The sequence below is a fragment of the Motacilla alba genome, chromosome 11 (genome assembly GCF_015832195.1).
Source record: "Motacilla alba alba isolate MOTALB_02 chromosome 11, Motacilla_alba_V1.0_pri, whole genome shotgun sequence".
Lineage (NCBI taxonomy): Eukaryota > Metazoa > Chordata > Aves > Passeriformes > Motacillidae > Motacilla > Motacilla alba.
This window is the reverse complement of record NC_052026.1, coordinates 3,850,459-3,863,416: the sequence shown is the minus strand read 5'-3', so window position 1 is coordinate 3,863,416 and position 12,958 is coordinate 3,850,459.

Genomic DNA, 12,958 nt, shown 5'->3' with positions numbered 1-12,958 from the left:
GTTTTTATTTGTCAGAACTGGAGCACTAAAAATGCTTATTGTAAAAGAGGCTGAAATTACTGTACTAATGGCAATTTCAACTTTTATTCTGGTTCAATTGGTAAGGTATCAGCAATAATCAAAATTCTTAAGTGGCTGTTTCAGAAAAGAAGAGTTTTAGTTTATGGAGGAAATGCAGGGAAGAGACTGTAAGTGCATTCTGGCCCTTGAATAACAAGTCACAATTATCTTGTGTTGTCATAACACCATGGAAGCAAGAAAATTTGATTTTGAAAATCATAAAATGTCATTAGCTCCCTAACTCTCAGAGAAAATAATCTGCCCCGTGTTTTACAATCTTATTTTTTTTGTATGAAAGTCAAGATGGAGGTAAAAAATAAAAAATATAAACCCTTTGACCTTTCATGTCTATCTTGACAATGAGCACACACACCCCAAAAACAAGTTTAAAAATGTAAAAATGTATTAGTGATGAGGTATTTGTTCTGCCACATATACAGTGAGTAATTATTTGAATATCCAGCAAAGAAATTGAGCAATTAATTATTCCTACTTACTGTCCTGGAAAGAACAGAGAATCATAAAAAATAAGGAGAGGAAAAATGTGAGATGAGGATTCATCTGTTTCTTGACTCAAGGCACAATCAATGAGTGCCAGGCAACAATATAAAATATGAGTAAAACTACACAAGGAGAAATATTGCTCTTCTTGTTGGTGCATGTTTTTTTTTTTTACCTTGCATTAATTTTCCCTGTAATTTAATTAAATATAAAATGCAAAAAAAATTTCTGCTTGATACAGTGGAACGAGGAAAGTTCAGTTGCAGGAATGGCAGAGAAATGGCTGCAAAAGGAAGGTGTTGAAGGTATGGGGTTTACACACTGAGAGAAACAGATGGGCCTACAAGCCAAGGTCTGACATGAGGCAGAGATTGTGGGAAACCAGGCTGCAGGAACATCATCCTGTTCCAGAAGATGGAAGATTATAAAGAAATGGAAATCTTCTATGAGACCTTGCTATTCTTGGTGGGTGTGTGTGTAGGTATGTATATATATATACGTGTGTATATATATATATAGATATATAAATAAAATGTCAATATGTACCATCAAAGAATTACAGAATCACAGAATCTTTCAGGTTGGAGAAGACCTCTGAGGTCAAGTCCAGCTGTTCCCCATCACTGCCCCATGCCCCCAGGTGCCACTCCTACATGTCTTTGAATCCCTCCAGGGACCCCAACACTTCCTGGGCAGCCTGTGCCAGTCCTTGACAACCCTTTTGGTGAAGGGATTTTTCCAGTTACCCAAACTAAACCTCCTGGCCAGCCTGAGACTGTTCCCTCTTGTCCTATCACACTTGTTACTGGGAGAAGAGCCTGACCACCACCTGTCCTGTCAGGGACTTTTATCATCCTGCACTGGAAGCTTTCATTTGCAGGAGTCAGATGTACAGACACAAAATCCAATCAGCCATTTCAGCCTCAGTGAAAAGGCACCAGCAGCTTGATTCAGTGAATCACACATGATCCCAATATTCACCAACACTGCTGGTAATAAATAGATGTTACTGCTTGGAAAACAAAAATCCAAAATGCAAAAGCCATGGATCATGAATGCTCAACAGCACAAGAGAGCCAAACAGCTTGGAGATACCTTTCCCATCATTTTAATTTTGCACATGAATTAAATATGTAGCCTTTCTTCCTACATTGCTTTATTTCTATATTTCTTGTATAATTACCTTGCTGATTACTTAAATGTATCTTACTGCACTACAACACCCTTGAATCACAGAACCATAGAATCATTAAGGTTGGAAAAGATCTCTAAGATCATGGAATTACCATCAATAATGGATCATTTTCAGTGCCCTTGGCACAGGGCTGGAACTAGATGATCTTTAAGGTCCTTTCCAACCAAAACCATTCTGAGATTCTGCAAATTACACCAGAGGATGCACTGCAAGTAGAAATAAAACCTTGCAAAACATTAAAGTTTGATATTGAAGGGACATTCTAATAAAGTTTAAATATAAGGGTAATTCTAGAGATGCATTCAAAACGGTCATGAAAAACAGCCATAAATTTGCTTGGAAATTTGGATCAAAACTCACAGGTTTATTTTTGCACTGTTCACTCACTCTAAGTAATAACAACTTGGGAAATTTGGCCGTGCCACTGAGGCTACTGTCAGGCCTTGGAAGAGTTCCACAAAAACTCCAGTGCCTAAAGGAGGTTATTAGTTTCACATTCTGTTGGAAAAGCAGCACCTTCATTGCCCTCTAGTGCCAGGGTGAGACTTCCTTCAGACTTAAAAATCACTGAATCAGACTTTACAATCACTGAATCACAAAAGACTGCTTTGGGTTTGAAGGGACCTGAAGGATCATCTTATTCCAACCCCCTGCCATGGCAGGGACACCTTCCACTGTGCCAGGCTGCTCCCAGCCCCAGTGTCCAACCTGGCCTTGGGCACTGCCAGGGATCCAGGAGCAGCCCCAGCTGCTCTGGGCACCCTGTGCCAGGGCCTGCCCACCCTGCCAGGGAACAATCCATCATCTCATTTTGCACTGCTTTGGTTGTATTTTGGTTTTTTCTTGTTACCAGTCTGTCCCAGAGGAGTCAGCCCTTTCTGCACACGTTTAGAGGCTCTTTGGAAGCTGTTCATTGGAGCTGAGGCTGGATTCTGACTGTACAGTAATAACTTCTGTGTCAGCACTGAACTGCTTTTGAAAACTCTATTTGTAAGTCCCTTCTACTAAACCCAAAGCAACTGTACTAAGGTAAAGGAAACAGAATGGGAAATGCATGGATTTCAGGTTTCATTTTCCCTTCTATTGCATTTTCAAAGGATCACTCCTTTACTTAGTCTTTCTAAAGTAAGCTTCATCATGAGTGGAATTTCCAGAGGAGTTATAAACTCCTGAAAAATGGGGTTTATAACAGAAATGTTGACAGTTGGCTCTTAAGAGTAGAAGAGTTACCAAGCACTGCTGTAATATAGTAGACTCTAACTACTGTAATTCTGGTGAAAAGTTACTGTAATGTGACTCCCTATCTATACCAGGCCAGACCATTTCTCTTCTTTATGGTCCTCATTATGGTAAGGAAAATACATGTCCCCCTAGAGAGAGCTGCCAAAAGAGGTTCTAAGCACTTCTAAGCTGTGTTTCCTTTCCATCAGTGCCAGGATATAAGGCTAGGACATCTAATGTAATTACTGTAATGAGAAACACTGTCAATCCTCCCCAGAAAATGAACACTCAGGTGTGGGACAGAATTCTAACAGAAGTTAATCTATGGTGCCTTTTCCCTTGAAGGATTCCTAGGTGTTTTAATGAAGTGTCCCTGGGCAGCACTCCCTCATCCCAAAAATCATAGCTACCTGCAGGATGGACAAAGCATCCTTTTTTCCTCTGGGCTGAGACTCTCTCTGTGCTCACAGGGGAGAAGGCAAACAGAAAGCATGTTCTCAGCTGAACACAGAGAATATATTCCTAAAATTAACTACCAAGTGGCAGGCACAACAGTTTTGCATCAAATGGTCTCCAGATACTTCCTATAGGTACATCAAGTAATTCTTTACAGTGAGCCAACTGCATATTCATTTTTATTAGAAAACAGAATTCCTGGTGTTTATGCTATTATTCCTTTCTGGAACAGCACCACAACCTCTGTTCCAACTGTTCAGTTGCTTTTGATGTTTTTTTTTTCTGCTGGGGAGGAGTGAAAGGATGCAGATATTATTTTGAAAAAAAAAATTAAAAATATTTATTTAAGAAAAAAGCTTTTATATTAATGTTTCAAATGCTGTTAGGCATTCTTTCTTCACACTTGCATTTTTCTAGTATGAAATTAGAGATTTTTGATGTAATGTTTGTGTTCATGAATACTATGTGTTTATGTGTGTTAGAGGGAGAGAGAATTTATGCACATAAACTGTCATTTCAAGGTCAGGTTGTGAAATGCAATTGCTATTAATGACAGTAAACAACAGAGGTGGATAAATATGGGTAGCTTTTAGCAGATGAGCAGCTTAGACCATTGCTTAATATTTTTTAGAACAGACAAAAGTTTTTTTGATATGCAGTGGAAAACAGTAGCAAAGGCAGAGCAAAGTCAAAGCTATAATCAGAATGTACTGTGATTAAAAAAAGAATAAATCAGATGGATATAGGAGATTATGACCATCTGTATATTTTTGCCTCACACATCACTCCCACACTGGCTTGAGGCCCCCAAAAAATCTCATTCCCAACATATTTGCCTAGGAACACATCCCCTGTCAGCCTCGAGGGGTGACTTCCACTGCACAGAACGTGCAGCTCCAAGGAGGCTGATCAGTGTTAACAGCCAGTCAAAAAAGGAATTACCAGAGGGAGATGGAAGGTGCCTTTCACCACAGCACATCACCCTGCAAAAGCCCCTCTTGCAGCAGGGGAAACTTCCCTACAGCTCCCTGAGAGTCTTCCTGTACCTCACTGCCCTGGCCAGGTCCAGCACAGCTGATAACACCTGGCCAGTCCCCAGGCCTTCCTACCCAACACAGAACCTGAGAAATTGCTGTACAATTCAGAGTGAGATGGAAGTATAATGCTAATTATATATATGTTAATGTTAAGTGTATTGGTACAGGAGATTCATTGGTTTTCCTTCTGGCTGAGAATAAATTTTTGCCTATATTAAAGACAACTGTTTATTTTATTTTGTCTAGCTCTGGAAATGGAGTTAAAAGTGACCCAACTCTGTCTTTCCATCCAATTAATGGTGCTGTTACCAAAATACAAACAACACTGTGAGCACAAGTATATGAAATCCACAACTTCACTCATAGAAAATATGGTGAATAACCCATAAATTTTCTCAGGGTCAGCTTTAGGTACAAAAGCTCCACCATTCTGTCATTCTGGTGTTCCCTGCATTTTCAATTGAGTGCAGCAATTTTTTATCCCCCCTCCTAATGACCAAATCTTTTAATCTTTCCTTAAATTGCAAAGCAATGTAACACAGCCAGTGAGGTCACTTACCTAATTAGGATGAATCATCTAACAAAGTTTGTCAGATCAGCATTTTGAAGGCAGAATTTGAATTTTTGCCAGAAAAGGAAGGACTCTGCAGATTTTGCACCCTGATCTTGACAACTCAAAATTTTGAGAACTCTCCCTTTCACCCTCTCTCCTTCCTTCTCCTCCACAAGATTAAACCACAAATATTGGGGTTATGTCTGCATTTGGGGGAGTATCAGTGGCCAGCTAAAAGTAGTAAAGATATGATGCTAAATGATGTCAGGAGGGCACAGCAGTGGTACAGGCAAATAGATTATCTAAGCAGGATGTATTATGCAGCTGAACCAGGGGGCTTATGGTGGAAATCATGCTGTAATAAACTCCATTTAATGAGCCAGAATTAATACAGGGTAATGTACACATGCACAGCATAATGGGATCTTGCAGAGATTTTAAAAAAAAATTAAAATGAACAATTGATGTGATTCTTATAAATAGAATTAACTTCCCATAGACTTTTCTATAGCAAAAAGAAAACAATCAAGTACCTAAATTTCTGAGAACTTGGTATGAAGGCCCACATAAAGAGTTGTTCCTTTGAAATAAAACCATGCAAAAAATTTTTAGATCTTGGGTACTTTACATTTATCAATAAATATTTTATGAAGTTTCACCAGAGAAGTTATTTAAACATTGGGTAAGCCTGAATAATTAGTCTGCAGCACATATCACAAATAAACAGATTACTTGGGGAAAAAAAAAAACAAAAATGCCAGGCTTGCCTAAGACACAAAATGAGGACCCGAGATGAGGCACTGAAATGGCATTAACCTTGATTAAGGTTACTGCCTAAAACTGATTGTCAACACAGGATCTTTCAATGCATTACCCTCATTCCTGTTCTTATCATTCATCTTAATCTGAATGGAATTTTAATGGACTTTTAAAAAACACGTTAATAATTACATGGAAAAAGAAAGTGTCAGAATTAGATATAAGTTCTTCACATGGTAATTTTCTCTTCATTCCATTCTCCCCTCTGTAGTGGCTTTATTCCATTAAAGCAGGCCTTGTCCATAACTGTCAGGCTCTGTACAACAATTTCAGGCAGAGTTTTTTGGGTCACTCAGCTTTGACCATCTTGGATCTTGTTGTTTTGTGCGAAGGCTGGGCTCTGACAGGCTGACATGATTGCTGCTGCCTTTTCTTCTGCCTCTTTTGAGCTTCTCTGCACGAGACAGAGCGTGGAGCCCCTGCCCTGGTACCAGCAGCCTGACACAGCCCATCCTGTCAGAGCCTGATCACCCTCCCTGCCAGGCTGAGGGGATCAGTGAAGGCATTGACTTGGCAGCATCTGCTCAGGGTAATGGAATGAAAAACATCTAGGAACCTGCTCCTTCTCTTCCAACACTCCTGAGCGCTCCTCTGCTACCCCAGAGCCTGGCTGGAGAACTGGTTCATCTCAGTGCCTTAGAGTGCAGAGGGGTAACTTTGTAGAGGCACACAAAGCTCAAATTGCATTCCAAACCTGCCCAGCAACCCCCAAGCATGACCCCCATGTGCTCAGTACTTTGTGTCACTGCCCTGCTGCTCTGGTTTCCATCACAGCAGCACTGCCAAACCCGGCTCTGGCTCTGCCTGTGCCACCCAGCACAGGACAGCACACGCTGGATTCCTTGCAGCCGTGCTCCTGCAGCCTTGAGAGGCTGACCTAGAACAGAGGCTGGGTGGAGTTAAAGAAAAAAGCAGGGATTTACTAAAAGGCCTCCATGGATCCACCTTGGGCAGCACAGGAGCCCAGCCAGGGCTACACCCAAGATGAACCAAAATGGTCACAAAATGCACGAGCGCTCACGGGGTCTGTCACTTTGATCAGTTCTGCTCCATTTGCACATTAGATTTCATTGTCCAATTCCAGCTTTAGCCCATGCAGTCCCATCCTGCTTGTTTTTCTCTCTTCAGCCCACATTGGTTGTGCTCTTGGGCTGAGATTTGGATCATTTGTCCTTGGTCCCCAGCTAGAGCAGGAATTGTTTTGTCTCCCTGCTCTGTGCAGAGAGCTCACCATCCCACAATATGAAGCCCAGACCCACACACTAAAGCAGCACAGAATCTGAAAAATATAAAAGCTAAAACCTGAGGCATCACTGCGCTGCATTAGATGCAACCACTAATGAATATTTAGTCCATGGGACCAAATGAAAACTGGTCTGAAATAAGCCTTGAAATTCCCCTAAGGTATGTAAGGTCTTAGCACCAACCATTTGGCTTTGCAGACGTCGTCTTGTGTCACACCAGTTGATATTGTAGGTATAGATAACGTGTGGCTACTGCTGTGCATCAAAAAGAGAAAGAAAATCTGAAACCAGGAATAAAAGTACAGAAAAAATAAAAGAGTTGTAATAAAAGATATACCATTACATTGCACCAAAATAATGGACACTGAGGGAAAAAAGATGAGAAATCAATTACTAAATATTTTTTAACATAACAGTCAAGGGCTTCAACACTTTTCTTGATTACTAACTTACATGAGTAGGATCATCTCTGACTTTGAAACTATATTAATTTTTAGAAATATGCAAAACCTTGATTTTTTAGCATTTGAGCAACCACACAGCTGCTGCACAGAAACTGCCCATGAGCTTCCTGACAGCTAAAAGATGGCAAAGTTTTTTTTGCAGACCTAGAACTGTAACTGCTTTGTTTTTGTTGTTTAGTTGTAGTTCACTAGTACCTGGAGACCACAAAAGAGAAGATACAAGACTATTTTAGAAACACCACACAACCCCCCTGCCACAGGGTACTCAGGGGCAGAGAGTTCCAGGTCAACTCATTGCAAATCCCAAATCTGCATTCACATGGGGCTCTGTGACTGATGGGCCACAGACATGTCCTAAATGCAAAAGTAGGATATATAGGTCAGTCCACACCTCAACATTGTCCTTCTCAGAGAGAAGGTGCAGTTGTGGTCGAACTGTGGCCAAATTTTAATCATAAAGCTTGTTGAGAATGATGCCATTGGATCCAGAATAGAAAATCATTGGTAACTAGATGGTGAAAATGCTGCTTTTTGTAATGCAAGCAAGGAAAAATGATAGCTTTGTTTTTCAACAAAAATTGTGTTCCAGGACTGATATAATGTAGTTTTATATTTACTCTGCAAACCTCGCAGGGCACTTCAGAAGAGGCCCAAGCAGAACTCTTGCACTGCTCATCACTTTTGCACCAGCAGATGGGAAAGCAGGAATTCCAAACAAGATTCCTCAGTGGAAAAACCTGTGTTGAAGTCAAGAACAAAAGGCCAGTATTGCAGTAAGGAGGAATTGTTCTATTTCTACATCCAGAATTTTCACCTGGATGTGCCTAAAGTCCTTTGCTGTAAATGTTTGCAGCACTGGAGTACCACAGACACTGTAGGCTTGCCCGCTGTTGATAGAAGGGAAGAGCAGGACTGAGGACATGCTAATTGTAGTACTAGTGAAGAAATCAAGCAGTGAAAAAATTGGGTTTGACTTTGTGATGAATAGTGAAGTCTTAAACACTGGCAGGATTACAAAAATAGTACAGCAAATTGGGCATATTATTACAAAATATAAGGCTTTCTCTGTACAGCTAACTGATTGTATGTGACTCTCTTTTATGAACAGAGTGTAAAAGCTATTAGGAAAAAAATGAGGAATTTTAAAAACAGCCAGAAAAGGAAAAAAAAAAAAAGATATAACTTTGTTTTTGCAAGTAGTCCTTCTAGAAACATCTTTAAACATCTGTAATACATGGATATGGAAAAAACTTTTTTTTAATTGTCCTATTCTGCCACAAAACCCTCATACCTCTGCTAATGAATTTCACAAAAAACTTAAACATCATTTTATTCCTTCTTTAGCTCTGAAAATAGGACATAAGCAGAATAGTCACTTTGCTGGTCCTCCTCACAAAAAAACATTTAATCCAATTTTTTTTCCCTAATCTTAAATGAAAGGAAGAGAATTAGTTCTTAACTTACACAAAGTCTGAACAAATACTGTAATCAAGAAATTTGTTCTTGTTTTTCTCTCAGAAATCTTTGAAAGGAGCATAGATTTAAACTTTAAAGCATCTTGATGACATACTTAACATAAGTATTTGGTTTGTGGCTTGTTAGTCTTGTTTTGGCTTTAGAATTTTGAGATGTATTCCTTAGATGTGATTATCCATTCCCTCTGGCCTATAGGAAAGCACAGTGGCTGAAGGAGTGAAAATTAAGATGCATGCAGTAAGAGCAAGTAGTAGATCCCAAGTTCATAACAAATTAAGACCTGATTTGTATTGTTTACTGGTGGTTTTGTTTGGTTGGTGTGTTTTGGTTTGGTTTTTTTCAGTGTCTAGTCTTTCAGCTCATAGTGCTGACAGTCCTGGAAGTGTTGGATCCTTGTCAGCATGGCAAAGGCACAGGTCTCTCTGGCTACCAGGGCAGGATGTGCAGCCCTGCAGGATAGTCAGCCCAGGGTGCTCTGGGCTCCCTGACCCCCAGAGCATCTCCAGCACACCTTGAGAAAACCCTGGCTGGAATGACAAGGGGGAAGCTCAGGATCTGAGAACGATCTGAAGAAGGCTCCAGTGGAGCAGCACTCCCCTGCGCTGTATTTTGTGTCATGTGAGGGAAGAGAGAGCTCATCAGAAAGAGAAGAGGCTTTATCAGACATTTCAGGTGGGTACAGAATCCTCCCTGCCCCTGAGCCTGAGTGAAATCTCCCAGCAAAGCTGAAAACCTTACCTGAGACCTATGGGCTCCTGAAAAGGAAGCAGGAGTGCCCTTCCTTTGTTCTCTGCTCCTGAGGTGACTCTGGGCTCTTCTCCATCCTCATCTCATGAGCAGGAACAGATCACTCATCTCTTTATGGATCCCCCCAACCCCTGAGGGTACTGAGGGCCACAGAACCATCTGGGGACTCCATTCCCAGGCACCTTGAATGTTATCCTTGAGGATGGAGGGTGATCCAGGCAAGCTGTGGGTATGGATGAGACCATCAGTGAGCCTCAGCCCCCTAAATCACATTGCTGAGCACAGTCCAGGTAAAGGAGGAGCTCTCAAAATACACTGGTGGTCAAGAGAGCCAGGATTCTGCCAGCATGGAGAGCTCATCCCTAGAGACTGGACGTGCCTGGAGCACAAAGGAATAATGTGCTACAGTAATGGAGTCTTTGCTTCTTTTCTGCCAGGGTCAGATTAAATCATGAGATAGTTATTTCTTATTGGGACTCAGATGTTTATTAGCTCTTATCTATGTTACAGTCTCACAAACCCTGAGAGCTACAGCACTTCCCTCCAACAAACTAAAAATGGAGCCCCGTCTCTCTCTCTCTCTCTACAAGGCCTTTTAAGGATAAACTGTCCAATTAAGAAATGACACCTAAATTATCTTCACTTTTAACCCAATAACCAACCACCTGTGCCCCACAATGTGGATTTTTTATCCAATTACACAAAACCACCCAAACCCATGGAGAAGAAGGCAAAGAAGAAGGACCAGCCTTTGCCTTAAAACCTCCATCTTGCTTTATACATATATATATATATATATATATATATATAGAGAGAGAGAGAGAGAGAGAGAGAGAGAGAGAGAGAGTAGTATATTCTAAAACTGTAAACTCTAAGTTTCCCACCCTGAGATATTACACACTTCTATTCAAACTCCACACCCACAATCCCAGTTCTATCATTCCATTTTGGAAGCTTCTCCACGGCCTCAGGCCAAATGCAGTGTTCTCCTGGGGGTCAGGGCCTGTCAGCACAGAAAGTCCAAAATTCTCAGGGTTCCAACCAGGGTTCCAACACTACAGGATTATGAGATTCCTGTTGAAGAGCACTGGGAAAATCTGTGTGTGCTGACAGTGGCTCTGGCCCCACTGGAATGTCTCACATTCAGAACACAATGATAATGCCACTGCTGATGATCTACAAGCTCACAGGCCACCTCAACAGCAGGGGCTGCGATGGGCACGTCAGGGCCAGACTGCTTTTGCCACAGATTTATGGGATTTATGATTTATGGGAAGCCCATTGACTGCTGGATTAGGATGGAGCCTGGAAACAAAAATCCAATATCTCCCGTGCTGTGAGCAGAGACTGAACTGAAGCAACTCCATGGTGCAGATCAGTGTCTGGGCATTCTACTTTATGTGCTTTGAAATGAAATAGGGGCTCCATAGTTAAATGTACTCATTCTGTCAAGATCACTCCAGCTTCAATTTTTCCTTCATGACTGTAAAAAGATCCAATTTCCACTATGAAGTCTGGAAAATTATATCAACTATCAAGGTAGAATTAGACCTGATAGAAGCTTGGTGATCTTAAAAAGTACAAGATATATCCATTTTTCATTGTAAGAAGATTTTCGCTTTCCACTGGGCTTATTAATTTTCACACTTTTTGCATTATATTCTACCCTTTTTTTTTTATAAATAATGCTAAAAACAAGACCTTTATTCCAAGTGTTCATTTCTGTTGCATTTTTTAGCTTCCTGATTAACTTTATTTTTTTTTAATAAAATGAACAGGAATATAAAGGATGGAAAAATCCACAGTACCCCATTCAGAGGCAAAGAAAAGAGTAAATACATTCATTGCTTTCCTTAGAAGAAATGTATTGTGCAGCTGCTGTGGAATACAATATTGAGATGAAAATGAAGCTGCAATGGAAATGGAATGAGAAATAGGTATTTGCTTCTGGGTGAGCGCAACAAACCTATCAGCTACATAGTTAAAATCAGCAGCCTCATCTCCCCAGTTCCTGATGACTAAATAAACCACAGGTAAAAGGACAAGGGAATAAGACAGAAGGAAAGGAGGGAAATGAAGCTGCCAAATGAAAGAGAAGTGTTTCTGCAAAGGTCAGTAAGGGATAGGATTAGTTTGGAGTAAGCCAATCCTACAGTGTAATTTGCAATATTTTCAAACACTTCAGAATAAGCATTCCTTGCTATTTTTAATATGAGCTTTGAGCCATGGCTATCTAAATGGAGAGAGGAGGCATTAAAAGTTCATAGGGCTTGATATTGCCTGTAAAGAGGAAGCCCCTACAGAATTTTATTTTATTAGTAACCTTTATTAGCCTTGTAGCCAGTGCTGATTAAAGTATTGTGGCATATCTGTCAGCAGCAGGAATGCGTGGGGATTATTAGCAACTGCATTTAAAAGTCTAAGAGCCAAGAGGTAGAGCCACAAGCCTGGAATACTAATTCCCATTTTATTCCACATAAACAGTCAAAGGATGGATAATAGCTTACTTGTCTCCTTTTATTGGCATGTTTATTTGTCCTTTTGCTCTTCTCTCTTACCGTGTAACTAAGACAGCAGAAATTAATACAAAATATGAGGCACTTACAAGCCTGGGTCAAATTGATTTCAGTGCAGAATATCCAAATTTGGCTGGTCAAACATAACTTCTACCCCTATAGACTAATGACTTCATTGGAATATATAAGCTCAAGCTGCTCATGGGCAGATATGGACTAAATACTGATGGGAAAAGTGTATTCAGCAGAGGATGCCTTTTAGAGTTCTGTTTGTAGACATATTCCAGGTCTCTACTTGTTTATCATGTGAGGAATCTTTTGTAGACATAACTTCCATCCCAGCTGACTCCAATTTCTTCACTGAGAATATTCACAATTCAAATTGAGCTGTATAAGCAGCTGAGTCACACAGCATTCTTTTATCTTGGGACTTAATAAATTACTTATTAATTTTAAAAATTTAACCCAAATCATTTTTATGATGTCCAAAGCAATTTTTTTTCCCGTGAGTCTGTTGTAATTACAGCAAAAGCCTGTTTTGGTCAACATTCAAATTAATGGATTTTCTTTAGTATAAATCCAAGGAAAACATTGTTAATATCAACAATCTGGTTTGGTTTGAATTAAACTCCACTTGGGAATGGATAAATGTTTATGAACAATATCTTT